The 21,844-nt window shown below is 40.6% G+C and overlaps 1 pseudogene; it reads right to left on the reverse strand.

Moving 5' to 3' along the window:
- Positions 1-4,591: 4,591 nt before the first annotated feature.
- LOC105515184 lies at positions 4,592-17,344 on the reverse strand (annotated as a pseudogene).
- Between the last annotated feature and the right edge of the window lie 4,500 nt (positions 17,345-21,844).

The raw sequence follows: 21,844 nt of genomic DNA on the forward strand, positions 1-21,844 counted from the left end.
CTTCTTCTTCTTCTTCTTCTTCTTCTTTTAAAGTTCTCTCTGCTCAGCATGTTAGCCAAATTTCTGGCAGGGAGTTTTTTTCCTCTCCTTCCACCACCCCTAGGGGTGCAGATTTTGAGTTTTCATTCTCAGTAGCCTCTTGAAGGAAATCATTCTTGCCCATTTCCTTTACTCCCACACACCTATGTTTGTGCATGTGGGAATGCTTGGTGTGGAAATCAGGAAGTGATTTATTGCCAATAAAATGGCTTCTATCACTACTATAAATAATAACTTAACCATAGTTAAGCATACAGTTTTCAGTCACCTACTTTTTGTTGAAGAACTGAACAGCTTGAGTATATTTGAAACATCGAAGTTCTTTCTAATTTAGCAGAAAATAAGAAAAAATACAAGGCCATAACTTTGCAGTGTTTACAGTTTTCCAAAACTGCCTTGCCTTTTATTTAAATAATTATGTAGTGATTCGTGGCATCCTTATTACAAATAATCACATTTCGAGAATATCTCTTTTGTGAAGTTTCCAGATTGCTATTTGTTTCATATGGATGTGATTTGGTAACAAAAGAAAATACGTAGCTATAGTTTACCCTAATTCTGAGTAATGAAGTTTCTGTGCAGCACTCAGTATCACAGATGATATTAACTCTTTTTCATTAAACATTTCTATATTTTATAATATCACTTGTATTGTTGAGAGCTTTTATTTTTAAAAACCTTAAAATGTTTCTTATTCATCCAACTTACTCTAATCAGCTCCCTCTAACAGGCACTGTTACCATTTAAAAAAATTCACTGTAGCATGTTCTCACTTACATGTGGGAGCCCCCCAAAAATTTGAACTAATGAAAGTAGAAAGTAGGATTGGGGGTATTAGAGGTTGGGAAGGGCAAGGGGGAGGGAAGGATGGGGACAGGTTGGTTAACAGATATAAAAATACAGCTAGATAGGAGAAATGAGTTCTGGTTTTCTGTAGCATTGTAGGGTGAATGTGGTTAACTATAATTTATTGTATATTCTCATAAAGCCAAGGCCAGGTGCAGTGGCTCACGCTTGTAATCACAGCACTTTGGGAGGCCGAGGTGGGTGGATCACCTGAGGTCAGAAGTTCGAGACCAGCCTGACCAACATGGTGAACCCCTACCTCTACTAAAAATACAAAAATTACCTGGGCGTGGTGACACGTGCCTGTAATACCAGCTACTTGAGAGGCAGAGGCAGGAGAATGGTTTGAACCCGGGAGGTGGAGGTTGCAGTGAGACGAGATCACACCATTGCACTCCAGCCTGAGCGACAAGAATGAAACTCCATTTCAAAAAAAAGGGGCCGGGCGCGGTGGCTCAAGCCTGTAATCCCAGCACTTTGGGAGGCCGAGACAGGCGGATCACGAGGTCAGGAGATCGAGACCATCCTGGCTAACACGGTGAAACCCCGTCTCTACTGAAAACTACAAAAAACTAGCCGGGCGAGGTGGCGGGCGCCTGTAGTCCCAGCTACCCGGGAGGCTGAGGCAGGAGAATGGCGTGAACCCGGGAGGTGGAGCTTGCAGTGAGCTGAGATCCGGCCACAGCACTCCAGCCTGGGTGACAGAGCGAGACTCCGTCTCAAAAAAAAAAAAAATCAAAAAAAAAAAAAAGCTAGAAGAGAGAATTCTACATGTTTGCAACACAGAGAAATGATAAATGTTTGAGGTGATGGATATGCTAATTACCCTGATTTGGTGAGTACTCATTGTATATATGTATAGAAATATTACTCTGTAACCCAAAAATATGTACCATTATTATATGTCAACTAAAAATAAAAGAAAAAAAAAGATGGTTGAGAGGCATAGAGCGAGTCCTAATGTTTTACCCTATGGTGTGAGCAGGATTTAGAACAAAGACCGTAAGATGCGTGTGTTTGGAACTCTGCACTGTGCAGTTCTGGGTTTTACAGTTATGAGTGGGGACACAGAGGCACTTTGCATATGATGAAACTCAAATTACAGGTTCCTCTTTTGCCAGAGAATACACTAAGCTTTGAGGGTGGTAGTGGTTGGGTGGGTGTGTGGAAGGGGACTGGACTGCATGGGGCAGCAACAGAGGCCTGCCAGACATAGCTGCCTCTTGCTTCTTACACGTGAAACTTAGAATAGTTTACAAATAACTTTGATCTTTGAAGATCTTTTCCACTTTCTTTAAGTCAGTAGTTCTTGACCAGGGGATGGGACAAACATCAGATGAACCTGGGAAAATGTTCACACTGCAGTTAGATGCCTGGCCCAGTGCAGACCTGGTAAATCACATCTCTTGGCCAGTGCCTGTGGATTTTGGAAAATCTCTTCTAGAAATTCAGATTTGCACAATCATTTGAAAACAAAAGCCCTAAATTGGTAAGTTAATATTCCTTTTGTTATGCAGGGGCTCCAAGATACTCTCAACAAACCAGAAACTGTTCCTGAGTTGGGACTTGAGGAGGGATATTTGACTTATGACCCTTTCTCACTTAGCTGTTTTTTAGAGGGTGGAGAACAGACATAAATTACAAAAAGCATACAAACCCCCAACTAAGAAACCCTGATGTGGAGGACACCTAAGGCCCCTCGGACTTTCCTGCAGGAAAACACATCGTTGCCAGTTAGGGATTCTCTACCAGATGACGTAGCGTCAGTATTGCCATTAGCTGGTGCAACAGGGAGGCTTAAATACTGATGTCAATGAAGCAGGAACACCCAAATTAAAGCATTCTGCTCTCCCAGTAAAAAATTAGATATGAAAGCAGATTACTGTGTATCAGTGTCTTAACAATTGTTGAGTCCTTGCACTGTGTTTTGCACCCAATACATATATAACAACATAGTTTAGATTTTTGTTGAATAGATGTAGTCTTCTAAGGTATACCTTTCATTTACCCTTCAACATCTATTTTGATACTTAAAATCTAAAAAGAGTGTTTCTTGAAACGGTATCTTTCTTGCTTATAAAAATCAGTTACTCTAAAACTTTATTCAGTATTAATTATTCATTAAGATGACTTTAGTCTGTCTTAAGTGTCAAGGTGGGAGAGAAGTTATTTGATACCTGAGAGAACACCACTGATTAATCTAGTGACAAAAATACACAGTTTCTTTGTTGTTCTTCCTTCTATGTGCTTTGAACTCCCAGGATGTTCAAGGGTACACTGACAATCAGTTGTTTAACTCAAAAGGATTAACACCACTTAGGATGGAAATTCTAAACATTAAAATCATGACTGATAAATACTCTGACCATCTTTTTTGTTTCTTGTTTTTTGTTTTTTTTTTTTGAGATGGAGTCTTGCTCTATCGCCCAGGCTGGCGTACAGTGGGGCCATCTCAGTTCACTGAAACCTCTGTCTCTTGAGTTCAAGCGATTATCCTGCCTCAGCCTCTCAAGTAGCTGGGATTACAGGTCTGCATCACCATGCCCAGTTTTTTTCTGTTTGTTTTGTTTTGTTTTTTGAGATGGAGTTTCGCTCTTGTTGTCCAGGCTAGAGTGCAATGGCGTGATCTCAGCTCACTGCAACCTCCACCTCCCGAGTTCAAGGGATTCTCCTGCCTGTCTCCCGAGTAACTGGGATTACAGGCATGTGCCACCACGCATCGCTAATTTTGTATTTTTAGTAGAGACGGGGTTTCTTCATGTTGGTCAGGCTGGTCTTGAACTCCCGATCTCAGGTGATCCGCCCTCCTTGGCCTCCCAAAGTGCTGAGATTACAGGCGTAAGCCACTGCGTCCAGCTCTGACCACCTTGTAATGAGAGTTTTTACGTTCATGTGACCAAAAACTATCCGTTTCACCCCATTTTGTAAACCTCTATTCCCAAATCCATACTATTCCAGATTATAAAAAAAGGTGGACATATAACAATTAAATACTGAAGCAAAGATTCTTTAGGTAGCTACTTTCCCCCAAATTATTTGAAACAAAGAACATTGGGCATGGCCATTTCTTTTGTAACTAAATAACTGGAGGACCATTATCCTCCCAAACACTTTTTTAAAAGCATTACTTAGGCAGACAACTACAAGTGCTTAAAAAGTATTACTGAAGTATATTGAGTAAATATTATACGGATATAAAAGTATTTTCATAGTCCAGATATGAATATATAATTAGAGCATTATTTAGGAATGTGAGAGAAAAGTGTGTGGAAGCTCTCAAATCTGTAACTACACATTAACTATAGAGCAACAATGGAAAAGGAACTGTTTTTAGGTTACAGCTCTTCCAAGTCACTTCTTAATATACTTATAAGGCAAGTCTTCAATTCAGAACTCTGTTTTCTTTTTTGTTTTTTGTTTTTCATGACAGGGAGAAAAACCTAAAGTTGAGCTATAAATCTAACATTTTCTGCTCATACTGGGCTCACTATCAGTTCCTACATAAAGGTAAAAACAGTTTCCCCTTGTTAATAAATCATGCACATAAATAATACAGTATTAGCATTTTTGTTTTCCTTAAAAGTAATCAGGTTACCATTAATAGCCTCACTAAGTTTGTTTTCATCCCTTTTTTTTTTTTTTTTTTTGCCCGTCTCAGTGTTTAATTGTGGCAGGGCCTCACGCACACGTGCATACACATATGCACTCAGGCCTCAGATCTTGTTGAAAGCTGCATGTCGACACTCTGCACACGCTCTTCAAACTTGGTGATCTCCTCCTCCCCCAAGTCTGTCTCCACCTTGTCCTCCACCACACACTGAATCTGCAGCTTCCAGATACCGTAGCCCACGGGCACCAGCTGGGAGGCCTCTCACACCAGCCCGTCCAGTTGGATGAAGCGCACACAGGCCTCCAGGTGGGCCACGTCCATCTCATCCTCCCAAGGCTTGACGTCCAGCAGGATGGAGGACCTGGCCACCAGCGCGGGCTTCTTGACCTTCTTCTCTGCGTACTGCTGCAGCCGCTCCTCCCGCAGCTGTGCTGCCTCACTGTCGCTGCCAAACAGGTCAGTGTCATCGTCCTCGTCATCCTCTGCTGGTGTGACTGGCTTCTTGGCCGGGGACTCCGCTTGGCGCAGGGGAGACACGTGCTGGGTCTGCGGGGCTGTGGCCTGGTGGCCGGGCAAGATCTTCTCCAGCACATTCAGCCGGGCCTCTCTGGTTCTCCACTTCCAGACTGGCGATCCGGACGATGAGCTCACTGTGGTCTCCACTGGGGCCGCCAGATGCCCCAGGGCCTGAGCTTCCGGCCAGGGATTTCGGGATGTTCTCTCTGGCTCTGACAGTATCACGAGGATCACGCCGGCTCCGTTCTCCTGGCGGGAAGCACCGGCCACAGGCCCATTCATCTGTTGGTAGAATCTCCTTTCTGCAACGTCATGTTTTAACTTATCGAACCAGATCTTCTCCTGTACTAGGAAGTTTGTAGCCATTTTTCTGACGCCAGCCAAGGACGCGGCAACCAGGAAGGAGGAATCGCGGGACATGGGACGCCTAAGGAAACGGGGTGTTTTTGTCCTTTTTTAGAAAACAAAGCAAAACAAAAACAAAAACTCCATCCTCATTAATAAACTTGTTGAATAAATATATGTTATGTATTTATTGTAAATAAATTTTATGTATTTATTGTAAGTAAATTTTATGTATTTATTGTAAATAAATTTTACGTATTTATGGTAATAAATAAAAAGTAAACAGGCTATCTCAGTTTTTGTTACATCAGTATTTTTAAACAGGAACGGCCATATATATATCAAATTTTAAATAAAAATGTGTTGATATTTAAAGGTTTTACAATTAAATCTCATTATTTAAGTAAATTACTTTCAAGCGGTGAGCTCATTTACAGTATTACATATAAGCAGGTTTTTTAAAAAAAATCAGAAGTTCATTCCAAGATTTTGTTAAAGAAAAGTTGAAGGGCTAAATTTCCAAAAGCAAAGTTTTAAACAAACAACATTAGGTAGAGACATTCAACACAGTAAAGCTACCAGTAAGTTTATTAAACACAGACACTGATATTTCTAATATTGTACAATTTTCAGAGACCTCACATGACAAAACCCTTAAGTTTAATGATTCGCTTTGAGAAAATACATCTATACTGACTACAAAGAAGGGTTTCTATGTCATCCTTTTTAATGAGAAAGTTAAAATTAATGGGTGTTTAGCAGTGTCTCATTATATATAATTTACATTAGCAGAGGGTCTGATTAGCAACTTTAGATAACTTTCCAACCATGAAGAGTTGCAAAAGGGTTCCAATTGCATCTACCACCCACACATTCAAAGAAAAAGTACTAATTATGAAAAACAAAACCTTTAATGCCACCAAGGAATAAGAATAGTACAGTCAACCTCATCTGTATATCATTTTGTAGTTATGCATTATCTCATTTGGGTTTAAGACAGCTGGTGAAACTTGTGTTTGCATTCCCATTTCACAGATGAAGAAACAGGTTCTGAGAGGGCCATTGGCTTATCCCAGATTATACGTTTAGTAAGATGGGGGATCAGAACTTGAAACCAATTGTGAAGCAGATACTGACTTTGTGAAATCCCTGAGTTGAAGTCCTTTCATGAGAGGAAGTGTTCAAACTCTTGTCCCTGAGGCTCCCTTGACTTTGGCCCTGAGCAAGGCCTGCCTGAGAAGCAGTTATTTAAGGAAGTTGTGTGACCAGATGGGCAGGGGTGTGGCCAGTGGAGTGGCTGTGACACACTTCTTGCACGTCGTGTCTTCCACCTCGCCTGATGACTTCACCAGCTATTAAGCACCTAACCCTAGAGTAAGTGCTGTGGGGAATACCACGGTGTAGGAAAACATGGTTCCTGTACTCACAAACTGTAACCACTGAGCCCACTCGCAACCTAAGGCCACTGAACACAATCTCAGGAGGCACTCTTTTCACAGCACATGTTTATGGATCATAAGTTCTGCATGTTTCCTGAAGGCCCCACTGAAATGTCATCAAACATACCTGTCTGCAGGCTTCCAGAATGATAGAATTCTTTTTTTTTTATTATTATACTTTAAGTTCTAGAGTACATGTGCACAATGTGCAGGTTTGTTACATATATATACATGTGCCACGTTGGTGTGCTGCACCCATTAACTTGTCATTTACATTAGGTGTATCTCCTAATGCTATCCCTCCCCTCTCCCCCAACCCCACGACAGGCCCCGATGTGTGATGTTCCCCTTCCTGTGTCCAAGTATTCTCATTGTTCAATTCCCACCTATGAGTGAGAACATGCGGTTTTTGGTTTTCTGTCCTTGCGACAGTTTGCTCAGAATGATGGTTTCCAGCGGTATCCATGTCCCTACAAAGGACATGAACTCATCCTTTTTTATGGCTGCATAGTATTCCATGGTGTATATGTGCCACATTTTCTTAATCCAGTCTGTCACTGATGGACATTTGGGTTGATTCCAAGTCTTTGCTACTGTGAATAGTGCCACAATAAACATACGTGTGCATGTGTCTTTATAGCAGCATGATTTATAATCCTTTGGGTATATACCCAGTAATGAGATGGCTGGGTCAAATGGTATTTCTAGTTCTAGATCCTTGAGGAATTGCCACACTGTCTAGAATGACAGAATTCTAACAGAGAACAGAACACTTAACGAGACATGCCAAATCACAGAGTGCCTTCACTGTGCCTCTGATGAGGAAGCTCTGAGGAGGGAACCCAGACCAGATCCCCATCTCTACAGCTCTTTGACAGAGTCTGTTCACCCGAAGGAAGGCCAGAAAGCATCCAGCCACCATTGTTCCTATGACTACCTTGTGTTTCCAATAAAAACCTACATGCAGGAAGAAAACAAATACAGCAGTCTAACTTTAGAAATGCTCAAAATCTACTTAACTATAAAAATAAAATAATTTTAAGTAAGGTTTTTAGATTGTGGATTTGAGAAAAAAACAACTTGTGTTTGGAATAGAATTTTGACTTAAAAACGAGAAGCAACGTTAGCCTACATGCTGGTGTTCCTGCCATGTGAGTCCTGGCTGGGGCCCTCTTCTCCTCTTGGCCACGAACAATCCTCATCACACTTGTCCTCTGACTAAGCAACAAGGAAGTACCTGGAACCGCCTGTTTCCTCCAAGCAGATGGCTCCTTGCTTTTCACAACAGATGACTGTAAAATCAGTATGATATTATAAGAACTAGCTGATTAAACACCCCAACTTGCTGGCTTAAGAGTGCTGAATGAACAACCCATCACACCTGGTGCCTGAGTCCCCCTTTTTCCAGGTACAGGGTGAGACGCTCATTTTAATCTGACATGTCTGTGGGCATGGTATGTGTCAGGACCACTTCTCTCTCTCTTAAACCAAGCCAGGCCTACTGCTGTGAACTCAGCTGCTGGAGTTCTTTCAGAAGGAGCGAGAAACCAGGCTGCCTGTGTGCTACAGAGGCCTAGACTTTTAAGGCCTGGTCTCTTAAGACCCAAGACCATAGAACCTCAGCCAAATAACACACACTAACATTCTATTGTTGAGGCTTTTTTAATGGAAGACAAAATGTTAGTTTTTGATGTTTTTATATAAATATGACTTAAAAATATATTGGTTTCTTCTTTTGAGATTTGTTGCTGTGACCATGAGGGTCATTCATTCCTTTACTCTGGAGATATTTATTGAGGTGTGCGATATGCAAGGTACTCTGCTAGGAAAATTCTTTCCCATCAGCCTAAACCAGAAACTGTCTGCTTTTCTGCTCTCTTTCCAAGGCCTAGAACCATTCCCAGCATATAGCAGAATCCTAACAATGAATGAATGACACACTAAGATAAGCCATACCTGCATTTTTCCCCCACTAGGAGTTCAGATTGTTATAAAAATCGGTATAAAGACCTTTCCCTTTGGCAATCTCTGTCTATCAACTAACTCTTTCTTGGAGCCAGAATCAGATAGGCTCCATGGAGTTGACACGGCTTCACAGCAAATCAGTTAATTAACCACTAGATGTTGACAGGACACCTACTTTGTGCAATTTCTCCCCTGCTAGACAAATGAACCACGTGAGGAAGTAACCAAGATAGTCTTTGTTTTCAGAGAGTTTCCATACAAACATAAAGTTACTATAATGCAGCCCTGAGGCCAAGGAGGTGGCATCAAGGAGAACTAAAGGAGGTCAGAGGAAGAAGATGAAAGCCTAGGATTTGGCCTTTAACTAGGGGAAGAATGGAAGAAAAGGCCTAAGAGAAATGCAGGGTGTGCATGTGTAGTGTGTGTCTGTATGTTGGGAGGTGAGGGAGAATGCCATGGACAGAGTCTGGGAGATGCCAGAGCACACAAGGTACACCAAGAGTTAATTCCATTCAGTGTGATTTGAGTCAACTGAATAAATATTTATTGAATGCACACTGTGTGCCTGGCATTGTGATAGGTAAACAACGGTTAACAAGACTGATATGGTTCCTGGGTCACTGGTAAGTGGGAGACACAGAGAAGTAAACAGACAATGACAATATAGTGTGATAAGTGCTATGACAGGGAAAAGTACAGGTGTTGTGAGAATGATGTAGACAGGATCCAACCCAAACACTGGAGTCAAGAAAACTTCCTGGAAGAGGGGATCTCAAGCTGACCCCCAAAGCCAAGGTAGAAACTGGTTAGGTGAAACTGTTCAGGTAGAGTATACAGTACTTACCCTAGAACTGCAAATGTGAAGGACCATGGGGATCTGAAAGTGGCTAAGTTTGTTGGAACACAAGGGGAAGGAGGGCTAGAAAAGAGGCTGGGGATGGAAGCAGTGGCCAGAATTTGCATCTCTTGTACTTCAAATTAAAGAGTTTGGACTTCATCCTAAGGGCAGTGGCAACCTTGAGGAATTTTATGCAAGAGAATGAAACAAGTGGATTTGCATTTTAGGTAACTATCTGCAGTGTGAGATGGCCCTAAAGGAGCAATGGGTAAAAAGAACAAAAGGGTAATGTGCAGTTAGATCCTTGAAGTTTTATCCTTAACACAGTATAAGAACCAAATGAATATTTTGTGAATGAAGTGATCAATGAATCAATCAGCAATTTGGTTCAGGATTTAAAATACCAGACTTCAGGCAGAGGATATAGTTGCCTGTATGTATATAAGGGTCAGAGTGAAAGCTGATTGGAACACTGACATGTCTTCAAGCCTTGAATCTCATCAGACAAGTGATAACAACGGAGTACAGTGGAACAGAGTAGAAACAGCTTCAGTGTTGGAGTCAAAAGACCAAGGTCTGAGTCTTAGTTTTGATGTTTATTAATTTTGAGATGTGCCTTAATTTCTCTGACCATTGGGTTCTACATCTATCATGCCTATTCTTTATGTGTCACTGCATAGCTAGAATGGGAATGGTTATCACAATCTGTGTGCATTTCTGTTTTCAGGTGGTACGTAGGCACCGTGGGGAAACTGATGGCCCAGGGGAGTTTCTAAATCATCCACTGTAAGAATCAGTCGGTTAGTGAAACCTGCCTGACTGACGGTGGAATCGTGGTTTATGTAGCAGGGGATTTAGAAATCAAGCAGCCAGTAAGTATTGCACAAAGTTTGGACAGGTGACTCTCTAACTTGTCCACTGGAGACCCTGGTGGAGAGGCTGGGAGAGGGGTAGGAAGGGCCCCTCTCCTGCTGCTGCCCCTAACGAGGGTACTGGGCACAGAAAGAGCAGAAACAGGTGGTATAGTTGAGGGTCACAGGGGTCAGTGAGGTAGCTTGGAGAACATACACAGGCAGTTAAGGACATAGTTTAGACTAGGACTCAGCTCCCTGAAGTTCAGTGCTCTTTTCACAACTCCACCTGGTCAAATTAATTATGTCAGCTCAAGATCTTAGAAAGGACAACTTATGTAAGATTCAAGCCAAGAGGCCTTCTCATAAGTCTGTGGCTATAGCTACCAGCCAGGGCCAGATGATCTTATAGAAGGAGAGGGCAGCAGGAATGCTGGCTGCAGGAGTGAGGCATTTCCCTGGATCCAGTTGTTTGGGAAGAAGAAGCCTTCATGAAGCATGGGGTGGGGCTACGTCGGCGGTGGCAGAGAAGGGCAGGATAAATTATAACGTACCTGAATCCAGAAATAATTTAAAAAGAATAAAGTAAGTGAAGAAAAAGCAGAAGGTGAAGAACTGCCCTGCAAGGAGGTTCTGGAAGAAGGGCTAGTGAACCAACTCGTCAGAAAGTACATCATACCACATAGTTTCAGGAAACACAGCAGGCCTGAGCTCCTTGGTATCCTCAGGAGATCCAAGTGAATAGGCAGAAAGTGACTGTGTTCTGTGAAATATTTCAGGCACCCAAATGCTCCTCTTTCCAGCACTTTTCATACCATCCCCCTCTCCTTCCCCTTAACACACTTACATGCTTACACCTTCTGGCCCACTCCAGGCTGAGTTTTGGTTCTTTTCTGCAGAAGAGTGTGACACTAGGGCAGTATCACTGAAGAAATGTATTAAAATAGCTTCTTTAAGAAACGTAATTTTTAGCTCACGGCCTTGAGTCCCATATCTCTAAATCATCTTCATCTTCTTGCTTTCCAGAAGCAGTATAAAGAGTCAGCTGTTCGGGTAGTCCATATAATTTGTATAAAGTAAAACTTGACTAAATTATTTTTTTGTTTCCTATACTCATAGAGTTAGCCCTCAAGTGTTGGGTTAACTCTATGAATACAGAAAACCAAAAAATAATTTAGTCTCATCTGTCCCCCATAAAGAAGGCTCCAATAAATCAATCAGCCATAACAAAAAGGCCACTTTCAGTTTTTCCTGGAAATTCCAAAGCAAATAGTATTGAAATCAAATTGGCTATATAATTCATAGTCTCCAGTGATCACTTAGATAGCTCAATTAAGGTTCACAGTCACAGGTATCTCTGATAATCTACATATCTATAATATCCACACATAAACATCTGGGGCAGACATCAGAGTCCCTTTATCAAGACTGAAATCCATGTCTCCTGTGCTCTAATACATTTTACCATCCACACTGTTGAGTTGAGCTTTTTACTACAAATGGTTTTAGGCTCTGATGCAAGACAGGAATTTGAAACATGTATTGGAGTATTTAATGGTGTTAATTTTTGGTGCACACAACCATCAACTTCACTCAACAATCCAGTAATATTGCAAAAAAAATATGCCAGAGAAAGAAATACAGCAATGGAATTCTTCAGGATTGCAAGCAAAGCAGTTTCACGTTCCTGCTGATGCCAACAAGTAATAAAATAGCTGCCTATTTACAGGTCCTTAAAGATGTTACAATCAATAAAGAAAATAAAAGGAAGAAGATAGGGTGCTTTCAGATCAAACAATTATTCTAACTGTTATATTCAAACGTGTTTATTTACTTAAAGTCTTCGAATGTAACCCAAGTTAATTTTAAATGAACAACTGATTGTAACAAGGGAAATATAATCTGTGTGTGTATGTGTGTGTGTGTGTCTGTGTGTTTGGTTTTGTTTCAACTGGATGATATAAATGTAAACAATTCCTACCCGGAAATATGGATGGTCTCTTCTTCGGGTGTCTCAGGTGAATGGGATCCAAGTTCTTAATGTTTCTTTGAAGTCTTCCTCTAATGTCATTTCCTATGAGTAGTTCAGGTGGCAGGCTACTCCGTCTTGATGATTTATAATCATTTTGAGATGAATTTAGTTTGTTCTTCGGTCTGGAAAATAAATTGCTGTCATCAACCGCCATTGTCAGGGATACATTAGAGACTCTGAAAAAAAATCCAAAAAGCCAAACCCAGTAGCAGCCACCGTCACAGCCACCCTCACAGCCACCGTCACAGCCACCGTCACAGCCACCGTCGCAGCCGCCACTGCCCCAGACTCTTAGGTTCTCATGCTTTACCCTGCACTTGTTTGGGAAGCTTAACAAGTTGATAGGCGTGGACTTGAACAGGTGTAGAATTACTAAGTAGCCCCTCCTTTCTACAGTTAATAGCACAGGGAGGAGAGATCCAAAAACAAAAAAAACAAAAAACCCATTAGTTGCAGAAGACTGGGGAATTTGAACAGATGTGACTCAGAGTGGATGGTAACAAAAGTGGTGTAATGGTTGCTGCATGAAATTTCATCTTCACGGGTGCAACGCCATAAAGCAAACACAGTTCACTATTAAAGAATAAATGCCTATGTAAATTCCAAGTCTAATTTGTTGTATCATTTCCCAAACTCTTACAGATTTTAAACAGTTTTGGGGAAGCATTTTTACATTCCCTCATGCCTTTAAGTTTCAAACCATACACATAACACAGAATGAACATCCTTCTTTATTCAATGTCTTATTTGGCTGGCCACCAAATAAGCTGGCTGGAAGAGGGAGATGAGAGATGACTGGTGATGACCAGGAAGGAACCAGTTGTGGGCGTGTGTCAGGCAGCAGTGCCGGGAACCCGCTGTTGCTTGCCACCCACCCCTTCCATCCTGTGCTCCAGCTGGCAGATAGCTTCTCCAGAAGTTCCCACTGCCTGGCAGTGGAGTCAGAGGTCTAGACAACAAGCCTTAGCCATAGAAGTAATGACAGGCCTCCACTCACAAATAAAAAGTCAATATTATTATCCTTGCGTGGATTCTGCCTAGCTTTCAACTAAAATGGTCAATGGATTTGGTGGTCTAAGAAAAGCCAGCACTTCTTCACTCAAGATTCCTGCTTGTCCTGTCACCCAGTTTCTTTCTCTCTCTCTCCTGGATTTTGTATTTTTATGTCCTTTCCTGCCTTCCCTCTTGCTCTATGTATGTGGAAATGTTCTGCACTTTTTTCCTTAACTGACTGTGCAGAAATCATCACTCTATAACTCATCTTCCCCAGCCATGCCTCAGGGCTATGCCCATGTCCATCAGCAATCTCTCTCTGTCACATACACACAATACCCCTTTTGTGCTGTGTCTGGTTGCAATGTGAGAAGATGAGATTTGCCTTTTCTCTTCCCAGTGCCTGGAATCAACAGATATATAACATTGTAAGGAATTTAGGAGTCATTTCGGAAATCACTGCTTATTTTGGTTTCCTAGATGCTAAATACGTTTTAATATTTGTTGATATTTAGGAGCTGGTTCTTTTTACCAAATTAAGAATATACTTCCATACTAATACAAATTTTGTTCTCTTTATGCCCTTTCAGCAGCAGGTCTCCAAACCACAACAGATTTTCTGGAGAGAAAAGCATTTTTTTTTACAAGTATGCCCAACTGAGAGTTGCCATTATAATCCAGCAATTATAACTATAATTATAATCCAGCAATCATATTTATGTATTAGATTATTAAGTTATTTCACCAATTCTGAGAATCACCTGCAACACTTTCCTCCCAGGACCTAGAATAATTTAGTCAAGTTGAAATGTACCATGAACTACAAAACAATGAGTAACTTTTATGAAATCATTTCTAAAAGCCCATGAGACTGCCTGAATCTCCCTCACCCTAATGACAATACATTTTTTTCTAGTAAGGAAATATAAACTAAAAGCATTTTTAAAAGTTTGAGATGATGATATAATAGGAGGAAAAAACATACATTCCTACAACCCAAATTTCAAGAACAGTGTTTAATTTTCAAATATAAAGCAAGAGAGAATCCTAGGGCACAAAAGATTGGGTGCTAACTGGGAGAAATTCGGCAATCAGGAAAGCAGAAGCTCAAGCTCTTTGGTGACTGTGTCTTTCTCCACCACACTGGTATCACGGGGCCAAATAAGAGCGTGTATGAGATGAAACAGAAGTCTCTAAGGAAAGGCGTTATTATCACACAGAGTGTACACCAGGCATGTCTGCATAGTGTGCCTTTGTCTTTAAGAGTCCAGCTGAAAACACAGAATGAAGTACATACGCATCTAGAATGCATTACAATAACAGCCATCATTTACTGCATGCTTAAAACTGGCCAGATTCTGCGCGAAGCCTTTAGCATGGATTATCTCATTGATTCCTCCTAATCACCCTGTTTTATAGATGAAGATGCTGAGACACAGAGTCAAACACGTTGGAATTGGAGGAGAGAAGATCTCAACACAGGTTTTATCTGACTCCAAAGTTCAAGTTCATGCCTTAAACTATACCACCATAACAACTGTTAAATGTGTGTAATATCTAAAAGGAATTAAAAGTCTTTTTCTACTTTCCTGAAAACAATGATTGGTTTCAAGCAAATTCTCACTGCATCAACTCTGCGATTGAGGAGTGATCTGGCTCACTTCACTAGGTTTGCCCTGTATAACAGTTGCCAGGAAGTCTTTGAGGTTCACAGAATGAAAGAGAAAAAGCAAGAAAATTCAAATTTTTGCCAGAGTATATACGAGTAACTGCATTACTAATAACGTATCCATGTTGAGGCTTTTCACACTAAAATGCATTTTAGATAAAAGCATTATGTATTCCTGACATTTAAATTACGATTAGGAAAAAAAATCCTCTACCCTACTTCAGAGGTACATCAAGTCCTCTAAACCTCTAAAAATTAAATGACCTAAGAGAGGCAAGAGAAGTTCCTGATGTGTCCAACTTCATCTCTCTCCTGCCCAACTCATTTTCCCCTCATAAAGAACAGAAACAGATGGGGATCTAGCTCATTTAACACACTTCTTTAATGGAGAAAAGTGAGAACTTGACTTTTCTATTGTTAAAATATTAGAGAAATGTAAACAAGGAAGAATTTTTATTTATTCAAAAGTAGTATTAAACCTGTGAACATGAAAAAGTAAAGTAAATCATTCTTTCAAAAGAGTTAAATTGGCTGCCACATGAATGACAATCAACCACAGAACATTTAGCGTGGTTTGCCTACATGAGAATACTTATAGATTACAATGTTAAGTCCATCTCTCCTTCTGTATAGCAACAGCCAAAGTGGAATTTTTTTTTTCAAGTGATCAGAAGAATGATGATACAGGCTTTGGGCTAAGAGGAATTTCAAAACTTATAGTATAAATAAATAATTTTAAATACATAAATGGACATTTTCTGTTTTAATGACCATTATTATCATTATCATCATTATTTTTGAGACAGGGTCTCTATCTGTCACCCAGGCTGGAGTGCAGTGACAGCAATCATGGCTCACTGCAGCCTCCACCTCCCAGGCTCAAGCAAACCCCCCACCTCAGCCATCTGAGCAGCTGGGACTACAGGTGTGCACCACCATGCCCAGCTATTTTTTGTATTTTTTGTAGAGATGGAGTTTCACCATGTTGCCCAGGCTGGCCTTGAACTCCTGGGCTCAAGTGATCCTCCTGCCTTGGCCTCTAAAAATTCTGGGATTACAGGCGTGAGCCATCATGCCTGGCTGACCATTATGTTTTTAAAGGTCTCTATTCCCCTATAAATCCAATACACGAATCTCTTTTGAATTATTTTATTATCCTTCGAGAAGTTACGTAATTTATATTAAATGATGTAACAGTATCATGGAAATTTTATTCTTCCTGGTAATAAGATTTTAATCTTCTTTCCCTCAGATTGTTCAAACAGTCTGTAGAAAGACATTTCCTCACTTTTTAGCCATCCTTTCCTTGTGGATCTTGGTAGCTTTTTTTCCGTAGAGATGGAGTTTGCCTAGGCTGGTCTTGAGCTCCTGACCTCAAGTGATCTTCCTGCCTTGGCGTCCTAAAAGGCTGAGATTACGGGCATGAGCCACTGTGTCCAGCCCTATTGGCAGCTTTTAAATAGAACTTCTGAATTATTTTGCTTGTTGTGAGATAGCTGTAATTATATTGAGAACAATATAATTTTACAACTGTAACCATTTTTCTCATTGTCACCTCCATAGAAATGGTCCACCAAGAAGATTTCAGGCCTGTATGGATTTACCAAATTAATTCCCAAATCTCAAGCTGACCCAGCTATACTGCGTATCCTGCAAACATTTCTTATTTTTGAACTCTATTCAGTTTTCAACTGAGATGACCTACTAATCAGCGGGTTTGCCACTAGGAAAAAACAACAGTATAGAGTATCAGAATGATGGATATCACCAAGTCAAACAGGTCAATTGATTTCTCCCTCCAAAAGGTCACCAGCCACCTCTTGTTGCCAACACATCTTTGCTCAATACGGGTAATGATGTTTGCAGTATTACCTGTGGTATGATTATGGCTGAGGAAATTTTTTCTCAGATCCTAAAAATACAACGTGGATGTTCGGTATCTCATTGGCTCTCAATAGCGATGAACACTAATGACCAGTCTTCCCCTGTTAAAATTCTCTGCTCCCTGGGCTTCCACGACACTATTATTTCTCATTTGTCTTCCTATGTCTCAGGTCCCTTCTGCTCAGATTCTTCAGGGTCTCCTCAAAGACTCTATTTTCCTCCCTCCCTCTCTTTGGCAGGCCCATTTATTGAATACCTGTTATGTGTTTGGCACGATGCTATGTTCAACATCTCTATTCTTCAGAATCTTTTCATCTAAAAAAGGAGCAGAACAACAATACACAAATCATTGCAATACAGAGTGACTGCTCTGTGCAGAGGTGACACAAAAAAGTGCTTCAGTCTTCTCTTCCTGATGGAGAGAGGGGATGGGAAAGGGTTCTCAGACGAGAAGTAGTAAGTTCACAAGGCAGACGAGTGGACCCTGGGCAAAGGCACTCAGGTGTGACATTAGCACCGAATGTCCAAGAATGACAAATACAGCACTCCAGTGCCTAACACAGGACCTTACCTCATGCCGAAGTATGCACAATGGAAAAACAAGATGGGACAATCTGAGAGGCCCAAAGGAAAAACAATCAGTGGTGTTACAATATATATTTTAACACCATCATATACCAGACGTCTTCCAGATAATAATACAGACTTTAAAAAAGTCTGCATTAAAAAAATTGGCTGTAACTTTTAAAAACAAGTTGGTAATTCCTAACAAAATGTAAGAAGACATTTAAAATTTTCTAACTCTAGTAAGTAACCCTTCTCCTAAACAATCTTTATTTATTCCAGAAACTGTGATACAGGGATTTGCTGAAGCGGACTCTTAACACCGTTTTTAATGTCATGTAGACTTCACTTTTTAAAAAAGCTTCAGAACCAGTTTTTACTGGCTTGAAATCTAACTTCATTTACACTTGCATTCTTCCTTGCTCAACTGTGCAAGTCCCAGCAAAATGCCAGTAAATGCCTGGCCTTTTCTCAAATTAAGGTAAGGCTTAACGGCACATTTTCTCCCCCCTAGGCTTGTGTGGCTCTCTTTCGTAAGAGGGTACAACATCAAGAAATCTCCCTCTCTACACTATCCCTGACACGCCCACATGGTCTATGAGAAGAAGTAGTGGTAGTTTATGTCTTATTCTTCTGTTTAAGGGATTTAACTACAATTTGCATTCATAAAAGAACTGAAAAATTTTGGTTTTTGTGTGTCCAACTACTAGGACAGTGTTTAACTTGAGAAATGTGGTTGCCAGAACCAGGCTGTCACATGACCACTGTAACTGAGAGAGCTGCTGCATCAGTGGCTCCACCATCATTGGGCATTCTCACCTGTGGTTCAACTTGCCTCTGCGAGGTGATGATGTCTAAGTGCAGGCTCCACCCCCTACTTCTCCACAGTGTCCTAGATACCTATATTTAATTGCATACTGACTATTTCCTGGTGCAAACTCAGCACGTATAAAACTGGTTCCTCCAAATGTGCAGCTCCTGAATGTCTGTGCTTTTTATTTTATGGAAATGGCACCACATTTACCCAGTGACCCAAGCCAGAAACCTTGAAATTATTCTGTCCAAATCATGTCATTGTTACCGCTTAAACATCTTTTGATCTGTGTCTTCTTCCTCACCCCTGTGACACTGACCAGTGGTAGTATTCATTATCTCATTCTTGAGTTATTGCTTCAGACTCCCAACAGGTCTGGCTACTTGGAGGCTTAGTTCCTTAAGCATTCTACCTTTGACATGGCACTTGGCCCTTTAAGTCTTAACTAACTACCTCTGGTTAGCCCATTTCCCTCTTTAAAGACACTCAACAGAGTAAGAACAAGAAAACTTCCTCAGCCTAATAAAAGACATTTACAAAAAGCCTGCAGGTGATATAGTACTTGATGAAAGACTGAATACTTGCTTTCCTTTTAAGATCAGGAACAAGGCAGAACATCTACTCTTACTACTTCTATTAACATTGTACTGAAGGCTCTATATGGTGTTATCAGGCAAGAAAAAGAACAAAGAACATCCAATTGATATAAAACTGTATTTGCAGATAAAATAATCATCTATGTAGAAAATCTGATGGAACCTATAAAAAAGTTACAAGAACTATTAAGTGAGCTCAGCAAGGCTGTAGAATATAAGATAAATGCACAAAAATCAATTGTGTTCTACATTAGCAATGAAAAACAAAATTAAAATGTTTTAATGCCATAAAAATAATGAATATTTAGGAAAAAATCTGACAAAAGATGTGACAGATATGTCTATTGAAAACTAAAATAGGCCGGGCGCGGTGGCTCGCGCCTGTAATCCCAGCACTTTGGGAGGCCGAGACAGGCGGATCACGAGGTCAGGAGATCGAGACCATCCTGGCTAACACGGTGAAACCCCGTCTCTACTAAAAAAAAATACAAAAACTAGCCAGGCGTGGTGGCGGCGCCTGTAGTCCCAGCTACTCCGGGAGGCTGAGGCAGGAGAATGGCGGGAAACCGGGAGGTGGAGCTTGCAGTGAGCTGAGATCCGGCCACTGCACTCCAGCCTGGGGGACAGAGCGAGACTCCGTCTCAAAAAAAAAAAAAAAAAAAAGAAAACTAAAATAATATTACTAAAAGGATTTACAGAAAATTTAAATAAATGGAGATATATATTATGTTCATTGGTCAGAAGACTCAGTATTGTTAAGCTATAACAAAATAGATCTGTGGATTCAATGGAATACCAGCCAAAATCTTAGCAAAAAATTTTTTTGATAGAAAGTTACAAACTGATACAAAAATTCAAATAGAAATGCAAGGGATCAAGAATAGCCAAAATGACACTGAAAAAGAAAAACGTTGGAGAATTATTACTACCAATTTCTGTGGGCACAGTGGCTCACGACTGTGATCCCAGCACTTTGGGAGGCCAAGTCAGGCAGATCATCTGAGGTCAGGAGTTCAAGACCAGCCTGGCCAACATGGTGAAACCCTGTTTCTACCAAAAATACAAAAATTAGCCGGGTGTAGTGGCGGGCACCTGTAATACTTGGGAGGCTGAGGAAGGGAGCATTGCTTGAACCCAGGAGGTGGAGGTTACAGTGACCCGAGATCATGCCATTGTACTCCAGCCTGGACAACAGAAGGAGACTCTGTCTTAAAAAAAACAAAAACAAAAGCAAAAAACCTTCTGATTTCAAGACTTGACATAAAGCTACACTAAAGACAGTGTGGTACTGGCATAAGGATAGGCAAAAAGGTCAGTGGGATAGAACAGTGAGTCCAGAAATGGATCCGTAAGTAAATAGACAACATATTTTTGACAAAAGTGCAAAGGCAATTAAGTAGAGAAAAAATAGTCTTTTTGATAAGTCGCGAAAGAACACTTGGACATCCATATGCAAAAAAAAAAAAATTAATGTTGATCTATACCTCATATCACATGCAAACACTAACTCAAGATGGACTGCAGGTCTAAACGCAAACTCTAAAACTACACATTTTCTAAAAGAAAATGTAAAAGAAAACCTCTGATCCATGGAAGGCAATTAATAAACTGGACTTTATCAAAATTAAAATCTTCTGCTTTTTGAAAGACACTGTGAAGAGAATGTAAAGATAAGACACAGACTGGGAGAAAATATTTGCAAGGCATTTATTTGATAAAGAACTTATATCCAGAATATGTGAGGAAATCTCTATACTCAATAATAAGAACAAACAATGCAATTAAAAGATGGGCGAAACACAGGAGCAGATACTTCATAAAAATGAAGAAGGCAAATAAGTACATGAAAATGTGTTTGGCATCACTAGTCATTAAAGAAATACAAATTAAAACCATGATGACATACCGCTACTGACCTATTAGGATGGCTACAATTAAAAGAGACTGACCAAACCAAATGTGGAGCAACTGGAATTCACATATGCAATGGTAAAACCATTTCAGAAAAAAGTTTAAAAAGTTCTGAAAAATCTAAACATACACCTACCATAAAATCCATCCATTCTACTCTTAGTACCTACTCAAGAGAAATGAAGGCAAAGACGAGTATATTATGTTCATAACAGTTTGACTTATATAATAGCCAAATACTGGAAACAAAATGTCCACCAACAACTGAATGAATAAACTGGTGTATCTATACAATAGAATACTATATAGCAATAAAAGGAAGGCTACAGCATGGGTGAGTCTCAAAATGACTAGGCTCAGTGAAAGAAAGCAGACCAAAAAGCTGCGCACTGTATGATTCCACCAATATGAAATTCTAAAAAATGTAAGCTAATCTTCAGTGACAGAAAACAGATCAGTGGTTGCCCGGCGATAGTGGTGGAGGAATGGGATGGGGGGATTACCAAGACACTGGATGAAAAGTTGAAGGGGTGGTGCTGGATTCATAGGTATATACTTACGTCAAAACTTATTGGCTGGGCGTGGTGCCTCATGCCTGTAATTCCAGCACTTTGGGAGGCTGAGGCAGGCGGATCACTTGAGGTCAGAAGTTCGAGACCAGTCTGGCCAACAGAGTGAAACCCGTCTCTACTAAAAATACAAAAATGAGCTGCGTGTGGTGGGCACATGCCTGTAATCCCAGCTACTTGGGAGGCTGAGGCAGGAGAATCACCTGAACCCAGGAGATGAAGGTTGCAGTGAGCCGAGGTCACGCCGCTTCACTCCAGCCTGGGCGGCAGAGCAAGACTGTCTCAAAAACCAAAACCAAAAACAAAACAACTTATCAAATTGTATAAATATGGGCAGGTTATTATATGTCAATTTCATATAAA

This window comes from Colobus angolensis, unplaced genomic scaffold (genome assembly GCF_000951035.1).
Source record: "Colobus angolensis palliatus isolate OR3802 unplaced genomic scaffold, Cang.pa_1.0 Scaffold255, whole genome shotgun sequence".
NCBI lineage: Eukaryota > Metazoa > Chordata > Mammalia > Primates > Cercopithecidae > Colobus > Colobus angolensis.